A 16,886-nucleotide genomic window follows, 5' to 3' on the forward strand; every position below is an offset into this window, starting at 1 on the left:
CATCTCTGACACAGCCATGAGCCTCTCACAAGGACCATCCCAGATGGTTTACAGAGAAGCAATTTCAAATGTCAGTTTTCTAACTGGAGGTCAGGCTGAAAACAACACATCTCATTGAGAGAACTACTCTGGCGTTTCATTGTTGTTTGCAATTTTTTTCCATTCCTCTTACTCTTTGAAGTTCTGTCTGACAAGCTTTGGATTGCAACTGCCAAATAAGTCCAGCCATGCTTAATGAGAGGATCTGTCTTATACATTTCTGTAGATAGCATATTCACTATGTTACCATCTCTCTCTAGATCATTTTGTTCAGGCATCTATAGAAGAGTCTCTGAAGTAGGATTAATAGAACAGAGAAGTTATTTCTGGCCAGGAAACACATAAAACTTATACGATTTAGTTAAATAACTATGGTAGTAATTGGAATGCTCACCCCCCTGTTAAGACCTTTTGGTGTCTTATTAGGACATCAAAAGATGCTATCCAGGCAAGTATGATCAGGAAAAGAAGTGTTAGCCTCCACTGCTTCCAGGAATAGATCTGTAGCATCTACTTGTAGCAATCTAATAGATTGTCAGCATCCACCAAATCTAATGGTATCAAAAGGCTGGAATATATATCTTTTAATTATTTTTTTTCCCTTTCAGATTTTGTAATTTTTTCATGTGGGTGCTTTTTTTACCCTGAATCTTTGAGTTACTAGCAGTCTCCAACTTCATGGTTCTACCTCTGCTTGTAACTCTACAGTCATCATGTGTGTGGTTTTACTTGGCAGCCTCTCAAAGCTCTTTTCCATAGCCTATGAATTTGGCAGCCTGATATCTCATAGGGCACATACTTCGATCACATCACAGCTGGATCTTTGGAGAACAAACAGCTGAGCCCTGGAGAACAAACAGCTGAGCCCTTCCCTTTGGGAAGACAAAAAAGAGAGATTGGTACAACCATAAAGAGGAGGATCTATCCTACTTAACCTTAAACACCTAAACATTAGACTTTAAAGTCTGAGCTAATGATCCCAAGTTGCCTTTATAGTCAATGGACTGAAATAGCTGTTGTAAGTAGGTGAGTCATCTACAAAAATAGCATCTAAAGTAAATCAAATGACCCAGATCTGTATGTACCTGTTTCTCTCAGCTGTCTGACAGAAAGTGTTGAGTGATTAATTTGAACTTAGGTATCTCACTTTCAAATAAGTGAACTGAAGTAGTTGTATTCCTTTATTGTCTTTATGGGAATGGCAAAAGAGGCCCTCAGGGGCAATATGTAAAAAGTTCATGTTAGAGAGTGCTGTTCCGTTTGCATAACCCAGTGCCTTGTTCACAATGCCTCAATTTAGCAGTAGTCATTAGTAGCTCTGTTTACTTTATGTTATGGTTCAAAGATAAAAGATAACATTTTGGTTTGAACTCATTTAGCTACTATAAAGCCAATAGAAAGCATTAGGGAAATTGAATCGCGTGACAGAAGATCCTTCACCTGTCTTCATTTTTAAAATCGCGCCTATGCAACATTTCCATGGAGTAAAACCTATGTATAAAAGCATCTGAGAACAAAAAATAATCATGGCTTGTCTATGATATCTAAGGTTAGATTCCAGCTTTTGCAGTTAGAAAGAAAATGAATGGAAATGCATGATGTCAAAGATTTCTAAGAACACGTTTTTTATTCTTGTAAAAACCTTACTAAAGGAGCAGATACTAGTGTTTTAATGACAATGAAAAATTAGTAATAAAAATGTTTGTCTATTTATTTTACATCTTGCCATGATCTTTAGACATTGAGCAAAGAGAATACCTCACTTAATATACGGATTATCAGTAACAAGGATTCAAATGAAATTAATGCAAAAAGTACTCAATCTATTAGTCCTGTTCTGTTGTGTTCTAGAAACTAGTTTCGTGTCAAAGCATTTCTTAGAAATTCTCTCTTTTTCTCTTAGTTACAGTGTTGCCTGAAAACATATCAGCCAGGCTAGCTTTATTTTCTCTCCCACTTAAAATCTCAGAAGAGTTCATTTATTTCAGTTTTGTTTGGAGAAATATAAGAAGCGTTACCCTGTCAATAAACTGACTCATCTTCTTTGTATCAGAAGCAAATTCATGTGCGAATATTTTCTTATGAAAAAAAGAAAAAAAAGAAAAAAAGAAAAAAAAAAAAAAGATGAAATTGCTTTGAAAGTGCATGTATTTAGCACATGAAACATTCTGGAAATGTAAATAATACAACAGGTTTGCATAAACCTGGGAAAATAAATAATGAAGGTTTACAATTGTAGTATACTGTGATACTATTCTACAATGAATAGTAGATCCTTTGGAGTTGTGCTCTGCTGTGAAATGTAAATGAGAACTCCACAGCCACTACTGTACTTGTCCTATAACAAATACTCATGCACAACTTTTTAATGTATGTCTTGTTGCGTTACTTTTTTTCTGCAGTAAGTGATCTGATATACTTTTCCTAGCAAGTATAAGTAGAACATATTATATAGATGTTCCTTTTTATGAATTTCCATGTTTGACTTAATGGTTGACCTAATTCTGTATATTAGTATTAATTCTTCCATCTTGATTATCTGTTCTACAAATGAAAGTTTTTGTTTGTTTTTTAATTCTCAGACATAGAACAAGACTATGTTCTAATAGTGAAGTAGAGAATGTACTTTTCCCACTCAAAGCACAACTGTGTTACTTTATAACTGGATGCACATGTGCATGCAATATGAAGGTAAGGAAGGGAAAAAAAAAAAAAAAAAAAAAAAAAAAAAAAAGTACCAGCCACTGCACTGTTTTGAGATTTAATTTTACGTTAATATTATATATTTTAGTAGTTGTCTTACTGTACTTCTGTAAGCTACTTTAGTGTTAAACATATAAATACTTATATATGCCCCTTTGAGGATGAATGCTAGGGTCTGTTTCTTTTCTTTCTCTTGGGAGAAAGCTAATATGCAAGCACATTTATTATGTTTAAATTCATTTTCATATGTTTGAATGAATCAGATTTTCTCAGTGCGCTATGGTGATCCTTTAGCTGAAGTTGGAATTTAAAGTATTTTTCTCTGTATATGCATTTAGATTAGCAATATTTATTCAAATACTTCTGAATTCTGTACTGGTTAAAACTCTATTGTCACAAGCATAAATAAATATATATATACATATCTTTGCATGCTTCTGTACACTTTTTTGTTCACCTAGCTTAAAACAATTTCTTCAGTTCCATGAGACCCCAAAAGCTTTCAAATTGTAAAGGAAAACCAGAAAGAGAAAGCAATAGAATGGAGAGCCAAAGAAACCTTTAAATCAACCTTAGATTTTATACCATCCTTCTGAACATCTGTGAATTTACCATTGTAAAGCTCATAGAAGAATTTCACTGTGGATACCAAGAACAGTGAATTAAAAGTTCATTCTAGTCCTAAAGATATTACCAGTGCAACTGGATTAATTATTTTAAGCATAGAGAATTCTGCTGGAATCTCTATCTTTAAAAATAGCTGATCTTTTTTATGTACATCTCTATTCTACTTTCAAAATGCATGACTGAATGATTTATAAATCTAACTGAATTTATGAGGAGATGGTGGAGTGCAGGGGAAGTACCACACATGTATGGGAACTATTTTGTCACTGAATCTTTTTTTTTTTTTTTTTTTTGTCTGTTAATTGAATAAGTTTGCAGCATGAACCAGACCTGCTGCAGTTCCCTTATGTTTTGCATTCTCTCAAGTATTCAGACTAGGACAAAGCAATAAAACCCCAGAGCCTGAAAGCAAAATGTACAAAAAAGCTTGTTGTGACTTTTGATCAGAGGTTGGGATGTTGGAAAAATTTATTGCAATTCTCAGTAAGGTAGTTGTTTCCAATACTGCTATTACTATCTATAAAAAAAAAAAAAAAAAAAAAAAAAAAAAAAAAAAAAAAAAAAAAAAACACCTTTGCCCTCAGATACTAGGAACTGCAGTATATCTGTAAAAAGGAAACAAAGGAAGGAAAAATCCACCATAGTATCTTGCAAGCTGTTCTTTCCTCTTCTAATAAAGAAAAATGTTATACTCTCTGATACCACCATGGATAAACACAAAGGCCAGGCACTTGCACAGCTCTACAAAAGTTAATATACCACTGAGTTACTTACATCGGGTCTCAGTTGCTTTGTTAAAATATTCAGCTCTTGTAATTCAAAATAGAACTTGCACAGAGTCACAGAGACCTTTTGACCAAACATTGGGTACAACAGCTCTTAGAAATATTTTATTTTATTAATTTTATTTTTTTTGATATGAGGCTTTTGCTTTGAAAATAAATGGAAAGTACATTAAGCATGGAATTTAAGTGGCAAGTATTCCTTTTTTTTTTTTTTTTTTTTTTTTTTTTTTTTAAGACACCTTAAATTAGCCCCAGTCTTTTAAGGGAGGATCTTACTTATCCTTTCTTTACTGTACCAGATGCTGTTATACTTGTTTATAGATCATATCTATCTATCTGTCTGTATATATACACAAAGACAGTAGCATGTATATATCACATTTGCACACACTGGTCTCCCAAGTCCGTTTGATAACATGTAAATATTAAGATTGATTTGAATCAGTTACAGATAAACTTATTTTAGGTTTTAGGATTGTTTTATCAGTGTGGTGTGATTTACGTGTCCTCAGGAAGATGTATATTTTGTTATTATATTGTCCATTTAAAAATATATACTGCATATTTTAATTATATTATTAGAGTAATTCATCTAACTGGAATGAAAAAGTATATAGGTGTACCAAGACTATGATTGTTCTTTCTCTACTGTGATAATTGTTAGAAGTGCTATAAGTTCATTCTCTAATGAACCTGGTTCAATTAATATCGCCACCTCCATTAAAATAACAGGCAGGAGATATGAGTGCACTAAATATTGAAAATCTTATTTAAGGGCTTTTGATCTTCTTTGCAATTGCTTAGACTCAACTCATTAGATTCTGTCCAAATCTCATCAGGTGGGTATTGTTGCATCTTAAATGTAAAACCTTTAAACATTTTTATGAATATAAGGTCATTCAGAATGGGACAAGAGAAAGATTTAAAGCAAGCTCTGTATCAGAAAAATTATATGGTTGAAGTGGACCTGAACAATTTATTTTAAGTGCTTTCTATAAATCAACACATATTCCGCTGGGAGAAAATATTATGTAAATGGAACAGTGACATCTGACTTCCGGTCTCCAAGGACGTTAACCAAGCTGCTGCAGCTTCTGTTTACAATGTAAATTCTCTGTGAAAAAGGGCCAGTTAGAAAATACTCTTCACAGGCAGAATCATTTAATCTAGTTTGCACTCATCATTCCTATCAGCTCATTGCAAAGCATAGGAAAACAATTTTCAGAGAAAAAAAGAGCTTTTGAAGGATATTATAGACTCATTCTCAAAATGTCATGGATTTGAAAGGCTTCCTTTTCACCCAAAATGTATTCTGTACCAAAATTTGTATCTAAAGGTGAACAGAATGCTTAAATTCAAAGCCAGTCTTATTACTGTCATCACCCTGTATTACTATTGCAATACACACAAAGGTCCTGGTACTGTATTAAGAAATGCCCTCAGGTCTACCAAACCAATAAAGACTATTCAATATGCTACAGTACTCGAGAAGTTATTAGAATTTGCAGGTGGTCTTTAGAGATTCTACTCCATCTTAATAGGACTCTGTATCTACTTTTAGCTATCAAAATAGTCTGTCTGTGCTTAATTCCCTTAACTGCAATAATACCACCTAGTTAACTAGCATTCAGACTTTCAGCTGCTGCTTTATATGCCATCATCTTGAAATTGGGCCTGTCACCAGTACATTAAGCTAATCCACTTAAAACCACTTTCCTCAGTTTCTTGTGCAATGACTGTGGAAAGGCAAGTGAATGAAGTGGGACTCTAGCACAATTTAGGAGCTCACAATGGAAAGTAGAAAATTCAGAGTTGCTTTGTTAGAGATTCAATCAACCAGACAGCAGATGAGGAAGGGGGACCACTGGAAAGTGCCTCAGGAAACAAGGAAATGTACAGTCAGAGCAAGATACTCATTCTCCCTAAAGCAGGCACAGAGGTCTGATCCCTGAGCTACTTGCAGAGAACTAACGTGAAGACCACTGATAAAGGCTTTCCCAGTTAAAAGCAAATCCCTGTCTCTGGGATTGACGCTGATGTCTGAGAATTCATGTGCATGTGCCTAATCCAGACAAACCACTGTCTCAGCTCTTCTTTCTGCACTTAAACACATGGAAAAAGCTCGCAGTTTCACAGTGAAAGATCATTCAACAGTTCCTCAGTGGGAAGACAGTAGTGGAGCTCCATGCTGGGTCATTATGGACAACAGTGTCACTGAATATGGGCTTAGGTGCGTGTACAGGGTTGTCCTAGGTGATGTTTTAGGAAACTTCAAGCCTTTGCAGGGTTCTTTATGTTTTCAAGCTGACAAAACATCTCACTGCTTTCACAAAGCATCATCCATGCTTCTCACTGAAACAGCCATCCCAGATGGTGGCAGCCTGAGCACATTACTGGGTAAGACCACAGGTAACGGGGGGACTTGCCCATGCAGAAATACATTAGAGTTTCCAGGTACCTCTGAAGAAAATAAGACACACTGCTAACAGATGTCAAGTTTCTGGCTAATTCCACTTTAATAGCCAGTCCACAAATAATAAAACACTCCCTGTCATCTTCCCTCAGATCCCATGCACCTCATCTTGACACTTCTATATCTCTTCAATAGAGAGATCATTACCTGTAACCATAAAGCAGTTTTGATCTCTTTTTCAATGCTGCAACAGGTGTTTGTTTGTTCTCAGACACTTTCTCCTGTTCTGATCTTCAATTTTTAGAGACATGCATTCAGAAATCCCTGCCTAGCTGAGGACAGGAGCCACACAGCCATCAGCTTTTTGGAAGATGGCTTACAGAACAGTGTACATAGAAAGGAGAAGACACCTCCACTCTTCCCACATTCATTGTTTCATATGCCAGAGTCACAAGAATAAAATTGGCCTTTTAATTATTTATTTATTTATTCAGAAATCTCTATTTTTGCTGAGCTCTTTCACAGCTTTCCTGTTTCTCTAAGATGAAAACCTGGAGGCTCTAAGTAGGCTCTAAATAGCAATTATATTTAAGAAAGAGTTAACATGCACTTGGGAAGCTCATGGGCACAGGAGACACTTTCAGAGGTTGGGTCCGTTACATTTCATACTTTATATATTTTTATATATACACATATATATACTGTTCCAGTGAACTTGAGGCCTGTTTAGAGAAGCCAATATCATTTTATTTCCTTTTACTACCTCTAGCCTCACAAAGCTAGAGCTTTGTGGGATTTTCCATGATTTGTTTAACATAATTTTAACATAATATTCCTCTCTCTCTAGGCACCATTATATACTTGACTATAAACGTTAGATATGAGAAAGATATTGATGCCTTAATAGGTGGTCAATATTGCTATTAGTGAGAGAAATGAAGGGGACAACCAGTGTAATGCTATTCTGCCAGGTGACAGAGCTTCCTATCTCTCAGCCAGTGGATGACAATTAAATCAAATGGGGACTGTTTCAGAAAGTACATCTAGAATAGAGACGTACTCTAGAGACATGATAGAAGAGACTGAAATGACTCTTAACATGCAACTTGAAAGCAAACCAAAATAACGCAAATTTGAAACACATGCATTTTTTTTTTTTCTGAATATAATTGGCAATTTGTAATGTTACAAACAAAAGAAACAAAAGAACAACAAAAACACCAAACTTGTAGACATATTTCAGTCTGCAGATTTTGCAGAACTTTTTTTTAATGACTCCTAGACTTCTTCATGCTTAGCAACAAGATTTTCCTGAATACTTAATTTTATTAAGTCCTGTGCCTCTTACCATAAAGTGATATCACAACGTGATTTTGTTGTTGTTGTTGTCTGAGTTAATTAATCAGTTAAAGGGATATAACATGTACTTTTTATTTGCAAAACTTATGTAGTAGAACAATTTAACAGCTAGACTTTTTTATTCCATTCCACATATTCAGACTAGAAAACTTTTTAAGCATTGTTAGAGATAAGATACTCAAGTACAAACAAACAAACAAACAAACCAACCAACCAAAAAAAAAAACAAAACAAAAACACAGTACTTGTTCACTCCAACTGATAGCGTAGACTTACTAGAATTTTGAGTCCTGTTGAAATTTCTACATCGGTGATTTTTTTTTCCATTATTTTTTTTCAGAATCTCTAACTAAAATGTAAGATCTAGCAATAAGTCTTCATTTACACACAGAAAGTTCAATTACAATACTAGATATCAACTTATGACACTAGTGTTGTCTTTCTTCCCTTCAGCCCTCTGTGTCTGGATTATCTTCTGTATCTGATATTCATGTCCCTCTTCCTTATTCTTGTTAAATATACTCAAAATTACCTTCAAAATATGCTTTCAAAATATTTTAATGTTATTTTTTTATAATATAATGTAATATATTTGGGGTGTATTAATACTGCATGAATTTTAAAAGCACACCTAATATACACTTTTATCTCAGTGATAACTGTGTTCATGGGTTTTAAAAGAATGGACAGATATAAAATAATAGTGTATCCTAGTGGTTCTGTTTTTCTTAATAGCTCGAACCACAAAGTTGTTTATCATCATAGATAGAATATAATTTACTATGTATGTTTTAGATATGGTAAAAGCATCTACCTTTTTGTAGAGAAAGAACTTTGAGATCAATTTAATGTAAAATGTATGTAGGGAACAAGTTTGTGAAATAGAGCAAAAAATGTTACTTTATTTGGATCCGTTATTTTTCTAATCTGTTTGGGGGACTCTTAATCCTTGATGCAAGTTTGTCAGAATAGATCTTTCAATACACTATTTGGAAAACTTTGGAAGATGTAAAAGTACTGAGCATCAATACGCCATGTATCATCATGTAAGGCATGATGATATCATGGCTGCATCAGAATGATATAATTGTTTACTGTCTTAATCTTAGCTAGAGTTGAAGTTTTTATACATTATATGCTAATGAGCCTGACAATAAACTTAGAAAGGTAGAAATTGAATATATTTCATATAAAAACAAATAATTTGTAATTCATATATATTGTTTTCTATATTGAGAAAACAGAATTTCAATAATATTTGATTTGTAAGCATTATGATTTTACCTGAGAACAATTGAAAGTATATATGAAGCAAATAAAGAAGATTTATAAAGATAGGAATTAAGTCTGGAATTAAGGACTAAAAATTAATTATATGATCTCATTTAAGTTTTTTTGTTTGTTTTTAGCATTAATCTTCTAATTTAAATAATTTTAAAAGCCTAATTTTATTACTTTCAAAATAAGTTGAAATTTGGTATAAAATTGTATGTAAGTTACATGCAGCTGTTAGTGACCTTCTCTAATGACTTTCAGCATAAGAATCTGTTAATCAAAATGTTCAAGCTGCGTGTTTACATCTGCATGGATCTTTTTAGTAGATTTCAATAAAATATTTCAGCCATCCCAAATATTAAAACTGAAGAGAAAAGATGGTCAGTTTGACTTTGAAATGCAAACTAATACATATATTACATAATTGTTTGCAAATTCCATGACAAATACCTGAAAATAACATAATTTAGAATTTGCAATAGACCTTGGTTTATATACAAGCATTCTTGTAAGGTTAGACTAATGTTATACTAATAATTTTATGAACTTTTCAAATATTTTTGCTGGTAGGATCATTCAGAAATGTATCACAAGCCATTACATGGCTTTAACTAGTGATTGGAAAGTCTTGCTTGCTCATCATGCCACATCTACATGCATTTTTACTAAAGTGAGCATGAAAAGAGAAAGAGAAAAAAAAAAAATACTCTAAAACCTATGAATTCAGAACCATAGTAATTCTTTCAAGAAGCCCATTGAAAGAGTGAGTTGACAATGCTGAAAATTGTGTTATACAGCTGTACAGACTGAACAATTGTAATATTTTTGATTTATTCATAACTAGCAACTTTTGTTTATAAAGATTTTGGAAATCATGGTGAAGTAATATAAATGTACTCCAGTAAACCAATTAAATTACATGACAGGTAGAGAAAGAGGAAGCTGAGGAAACCAATTTTTTCTTCTGGAGCTGATGAATACTTTAAATCTCACTGAAGTGGAGCATCATAAAATCATTAATGATCTTAAGCAATTAATGAACAATTAATTGTTAACAGTAACCTTCCAACGTTGAGATACTGGGAAAACTCCTTGACATCAGTCATAACTAATTTTCACTCTTCCTCAGCACTTAGAGTTGAAGAGGACAGTACATATCTAGAAAGCAGCAACTAGAGGGTGTGGTGGTTTTACTAAGGTGGGTAGCCCAGTTGCACCATGGCTGCTCTCTCACTTTGAGGAAGGGGGAGAAAATATAACACTAAGAGCTCGAGGTCTGAGATGTTTTAATTAAAGAAAAACAAAACAAAAACAAACAAACAAACAACAACAACAACAAAAATGAGCAACCTTCAGCCATGTCCTGGGAAGCAGGGCCTCAAAACACGTAGTGGTTATTTGGGAAGACAGCCCCCTCCCCCACGAGATCCTCCCTTTTACTACTAAATGTGACATCATGTGTTATGGAATATCCCTTTGGTTAGTTTAGGTCAGCTGCCCTGGTGATGTCCCCTCCCCATCACTTGCTGGCTCTTGGGGGCTTGGAGGGAGTCCTGATGCTGTTCCAGTACTATGCAGCAATACACTAGAGCGATACCAGTGCTGTTCCAGCTATGAGTGCAGAGCACAGCACTGCATGGGCTGCTGCATGGAAAGTTAACTCCATCCCAGACAGACCCAGCACAGAGGGTTTGAGGGTGCATTCATTAACAGGGTAGCTTCAACTGTTGCTGTAACTTTTCCTAGTAAAATTATTCTGTTAAATACTGGCAAAAAGTTATGTAAATAGTCAATGAAAATAGTAATAGCTTAATAAAGCTGTATTTATGGAGATATAGGAAGTATAACCTCTTGGCTTTTTGTATCTTCTAATCTGAAGAAATGATGACTTTATAACAGCAAAGACCCTATTACATTTGTCAAAAAAATCTAGATACTAGAAGCTATAGATCTAGAAACTATATGGAAATGCAATGGATCAATTCACAAATGATGGTAATAAAAATGTAAATAAATAGATGTTAAGTGTACTCAAATACAACTGTGTATTAAAAATACAACTAAATTTTTAGAACAGAGGAAACAGAGTGCTTATATATTTATATATGTATATTTTAAGTGCCATCACTATACTAAAGACAGGGAAAAGTTAAATGAGATATTAACATAGTAAAGAAATTCTTACAAGGGAAATATCTTTGTGAATGAAAGAGGCACTTAGCAAGAATTATCTACAATGAGAACACCTGCAAGAGATTAATCTCAGGAAAAGTAAAAAAGCTCTCCAGTGAAATATATATATATATTTTTTTTTTTGAAGTGTTAGTACTTTAAAAAAAAAAAAAAAAAAAAAAAAAAGTACTCTTGCCTCTCTTCTTCCAGATCCTTTTAACTATTAAAAGAGGGATTTTTAATATTGAACTAGTAATGAACTAGTAAAATGTAGGATGTAGTTATCTTTAGGAATTAGTAGGAACAATATACCAATTTTGACAGGTACAACAATTTCAGTATAATTTTAACTATTCTGGTCAATGACTATATTTTTAGTGTCATTTATAAGATCCACATGTCACTTGCTAGGCTGAGTAAACTTTGTTTCCATCATGTAGTTTTTATTTTATTTTTTTTTATATAAGCACGCTCACACACAGGAACCACTCCAAAGCCTCTCTGATTTTATCGTTAAACATTTGACATATTTTCTTTTATCAAAGTTCTATTTACATTTGTGGTGGTTTTACTGTGCTAGGCAGCTGAACACCACAACCGCTCTCTCACTCCCCCTCCTCAGATGAGGAGGGGAAGAAGTAAAGGAAAGAATAACTCACAGGTTGAGATAAGGATAATTTAATTAAAGGAAAAAAATAAAAAAAAAAAAAAAAAGGAAATATTATTATTAAACAATTCAACTAAAGGGAAAAAAGGGAAAGGGGAAGAGGGAGGGGAAAGGGAATAACAAAACAAAACAAGTAAAGGCTATGTGGAAGTGCAGAGGAAAGAAATTACTCTCTACTTCCCACAAATGAGCAATGCTTGACCACGTCCTCGAAGCAGGGCTTCAACGGATGCACGTAGCCGGTGTTTGGGAGGAGGATAGACGTTTTCACAACGAGAGCCCACCCCTCCCCTCTTCTTCCTTTTTCCACCTTTTATTGCTGAGTGTGACATCATATGGTATGGAATATCCCTTTGGTTGGTTTAGATCAGCTGCCCTGGTGATGTTTCTTTTTCACTTTATTTGCCCACCCCCTAGGAGGGTTAGAGAAAGTCCTGATGCTGTGCCAGCAATTCTCAGCAGCAGACACAACACTGGTGTGATACCACTGCTGTTCTAGCCACAAGTGCAGAGTGCAGCACTGTATGGGCTGCTGCAGGGAAAATTAACATCCCAGCCAGACCCAGTACAACATTCCAGATATAAATCCTGCTTTAAGGATAATTGTTTACATTCTACTTTTCTGTAATAGAAGCTGAATATTTTTTTATATAAAGTTTCTCTACTTCATTTTCTTTTGTCCATTAATTTTATAGAATCTAGATTCACTTGGGTGTTATGCTTTGTATTACTGATGGGTCTCATTAAAGGGGACTTACCAGAATCAAATGTTTGCCTATTTCAGAGTCCTGCTAAGGACTTTCACTGAGAGAGTTTCACAGAGTTGAACATGTCTAAAAGTGCAACAGATAACAGTTTTGGAATTGCAGTTGATAAATAGACTTACTGCAATAGCACTACTATATGATAATAGTGCTAACAAAATGCTATCCTGAGTATTCCTCACCAAAAGGTAAAGGTGCGGAGTTTACCAAGAAGGCTTCCCTGTCTTGGTGGAGGAGAAAGGAGCACAGACCATTAATGACTGCCTCACTCTAACACTTTTTCCTACTACTAAATCTAGCTCCTAATACTAACTCTTCTTTTACATCCTAACCTTATCTGTTCCTCCCGAGGTGACATTTAGCATGATTTGGGTGGAGTCAAGTACTACAGTCATATATGTTTAATGTATACTTCATAAAGCTCATTATTATATCCAGGGATGTTAACTTTAATATTCATTTTACAAATAATCAAGCAAAAGGTTTCATTCCGAGCACCATGGCCTTCAAGATTCTGTTCTGCTGCCAAAACAGGGACATCTCACAAATGCAAGAGTCCCTCCCTCAGCAGCCTTTCAAACCAAGCCTGTAGACCTCCATCCACAAAGTTTGTGTAAGAGGTAAGCAGGAGCAAGCTGCTCAACATCCAAGGCTGGTGCTTATCCGTGACAATAACAAGTCTGACTATTCTCCAAACTACGTGCTTTGGATTTTTTTCTTCTTTTTATAGTGATTGAAATTAAAATCCTTAAAGATATATGCAAAATATGACAGATGAACCTGGCTGTTCATCAGAGATAGGAAGTGGACCAGCTCATCATAACGCAACCTATGTTCTTTATCCAGACTACTCAAGAGGAGGAGTTTGAATGGGAGGAGGCCTCACAATAATATTGCACTTGGGACTTCATAAAATACTTTTCTAAGTCTTCACTTTACTTTTTTTTTTTTTTTTTTTTTTCTTCTTGCTAGCACTACAAATCATTTCGTACAGATTAGTGTTTACTATATATTTTAGACAGTTTGGGAACATATAAAGGTCCTTGGTTGTTGGTACTCTTTTCTAGTGAAGAGGCAAGAATAACCTTTACAAACTTTGGGACAGAATGTTGCCTCCACAGCATCCATACTAAGGTTAGACTGGCACAACTGTACAGGAAAACACTAGGCAATAACCAGCGATTCTCTCAAATCTCTTTCTGCTTTGTAGGATGTTTTTGCAGGCAGTACAAAATGATGTTCTATTCTTTCCTTTCTTTTCCATCCGTTGCTGAATTAATTTAGCTCCATATGGTATCTTTTCTATGCATGTGGAAAAATTCCTCTCGAATAATCCTTAAGGACCATTAACTGCATACCTTTAAGTTAGTTTTCTTACTAAATCTGTTGTCATTGTTACTATTATATTTTAGTATTCCATTACTCCTTATTACTGTAGTGGATTTTTTTTTTTCATATCCACTTTCAGTCAGAAGGAGAATTAGATTTTCATTTTTTTTGAAGATTAAGAGAAATCTTTTCAAAAAAAATAAGGCAGCTGCAGGGCACACTCTTTCACATATGTCTCAGTGATAAATATTTGGGTGAATTTACAATATATACACACCTTTGAAGAAACATTTCTCCTCATTAGATTCTGTTTATAATGACGAGGGATGCAGGAGTTTCCCAAATTTAGAAGCATTTCCATTTTTCATCCCATCATTTTGGAGTTCCAAAATTTGGATACAAATTTAGATTAAAATTCTGTCCAAAAAAAAGTAAAAATGCAGATCTTCAGAACATTTTATTTGTTAAATCATTGAATATTTACTATAATTTTGAAACTTACCTTTCTGGTACATTTTTTCTTTGTGATTTGAAGGGATGCCACAACCAGGTTTGACTGGAGAAAAAAAAAAAAAAAAAAAAAAAAAAAAAAAAGGTTTTAATTTCAGAAATAAAAGTACATGTACAAAATATAAAAATGAATTATCTAAAAAGCTATTAGCTCTGAAACAAACACAAAACTAAACAATAAACACTTTACTAAAGATAGTACTTTAGTCCTAAGCCTTTTATTTGCAAGTGCTGTTTCTGTCATTCAGAGAAGTGATAAAAGCTAACTCATTATGCTTGTATGCAAACTATTACTAATTTGGGTGCACCTCTACAACTCTTTTAATATTGTGTATGCCATGTACCTATGATTAGGCATGATAATCAAGATACACTTCTGCAGAGTCATCTAGTTGAAATGATTGATAAGATAGTAATAGAAGTACTAATTTAGCAGTTTTGAAGCTGTATCTGTAAACTTAAGGTGGAAGTTACTTCAGTTCAGTGCAAGTTTTCTTGCCCATACATTTAGGCCATTGCCTGCTGTTTGGACAATCTCTCTGCTTTAAACTAGCCTAGATCAATATAAAACACATATCATAGCTTTATCTGACATTAGTTTTTATTAAATCAGATGATTCCTTTAGAATCATAGAATGGTTTGCGATGGAAGAGACCTTAAAGATCATCTAGTTCTAACCACTGCCATGGGCAGGGACACCTCCCACTTAGACCAGTTTTCTCAAAGACACATCTAACCTGGCCTTAAATACTTCAAGGGAGGGGGCATCCACAGCTTCTGTAGGCACACATAGGTAGCTCATGTTGAGGTTCTTATTGATCATCACCCCCAAGTCCTTCTCCTCAGGGCTGGTCTCAATTCATTCTCCACCCAGTCTGTGTTTGTGCTTGTGATTGCCCCGGCCCAGGTGCAGGACCTTGCAATTTGTTGAAATTAAAAACCAATGTGAAAGATCTTTAAGATGAATCTTTCAAAACATAAAAGATATCAAGGGTTGATTATCAGTCTGATGGGAAGTTTTGGAGGAACAGTCTCTTTATGACACAGCTTTGATAATTTTTCACAAACCCATACCAAAGAGCATGTAGCTACTTTCACGTGGTTTCATTAACTTTTATCTCTTACTGATTATCAAAATTTAGTATTGAGTGTTTCTGGGAGTATATTCTAAAAGTTATATATTTTATGCTCAAGAAAATTGATATCACCTTAGGGAAAATGAAAAACTCAGCTTCGAATTGGCTTGAAAGGTAGAAATTCTACTACTTTTTGATTTTTTGAGGGAAATGGCTTAAGACCTTAAACTGCTTGTGCTATCTCAGAGAAATTAGGTTAACATCAACATTATTGCATACATATCACATTCACACTTTAATGTGAGGTAGTCTTCTGGGCTGTGGAAGTTTAGCTATGACTACCAGTGGAGCAGAGCGGTTTTGAAATTAACTGACAGTTTTTGATGGTTAAGTGACTTCTTTAAATGTCTGTATTTTAATTAGAATGATTTGGCTGAACAAACATTAGCAGTCCCATGATTCCACTGGTAGAACAACTTGGTGATAAATTTGGATCTGTATTTAAGAATCTTTAGTTTCATGTTGATTAGAAAACTGCACCCACAAAACTAGCATAGATAATATTTTGTCTTTGTAACAAGAAAGAGATAAGACCATGGAATCTAATTAATTGATTTGTTATCTCTTGATAATTATAACATTTTATGCTGTGCTCATGTTCTTTTAAAATAAAAGCTCTTATCAATTAACCATCACCTTTTCTTTCAATATCTTTTATAACCTTTTTTTTTTTTTTATCATATACTTATAACAGATACCTACAGACTGTACTTTAAACTAAGGAACCCTAATCTAAAGAATGAGAAACTAACAGAAGGGACTGGTCAAAGACATTATTTAGGATCAATTAATTATGTTATTAGCTATTGTGTGCTTTACTTTTCACCTGGTCTTTCTAGATTTTTCACCTTGATCTATTAGGAATGAATCAATAAAGCAGAGACATTAAAAAAAAAAAAATGAACATTTATCATAAATAAAGATATGCAGATTATATAGAGATGCATATTGTATAAAGATGCATTGTCTTTTGTAATGACCTGGTTTTCATACAGCACAGTGACTGCCCTTTCTTTGTGTCTGTTGAATATAAGCATTTGGAAATTAGGATGACGTGGTTGTGACATTGTTGTGAGGATATCATACTGTCAGAGAATTTTTAACCT

The sequence above is a fragment of the Oxyura jamaicensis genome, chromosome 2 (assembly GCF_011077185.1).
Source record: "Oxyura jamaicensis isolate SHBP4307 breed ruddy duck chromosome 2, BPBGC_Ojam_1.0, whole genome shotgun sequence".
In the NCBI taxonomy this organism is placed as follows: Eukaryota; Metazoa; Chordata; class Aves; order Anseriformes; family Anatidae; genus Oxyura; species Oxyura jamaicensis.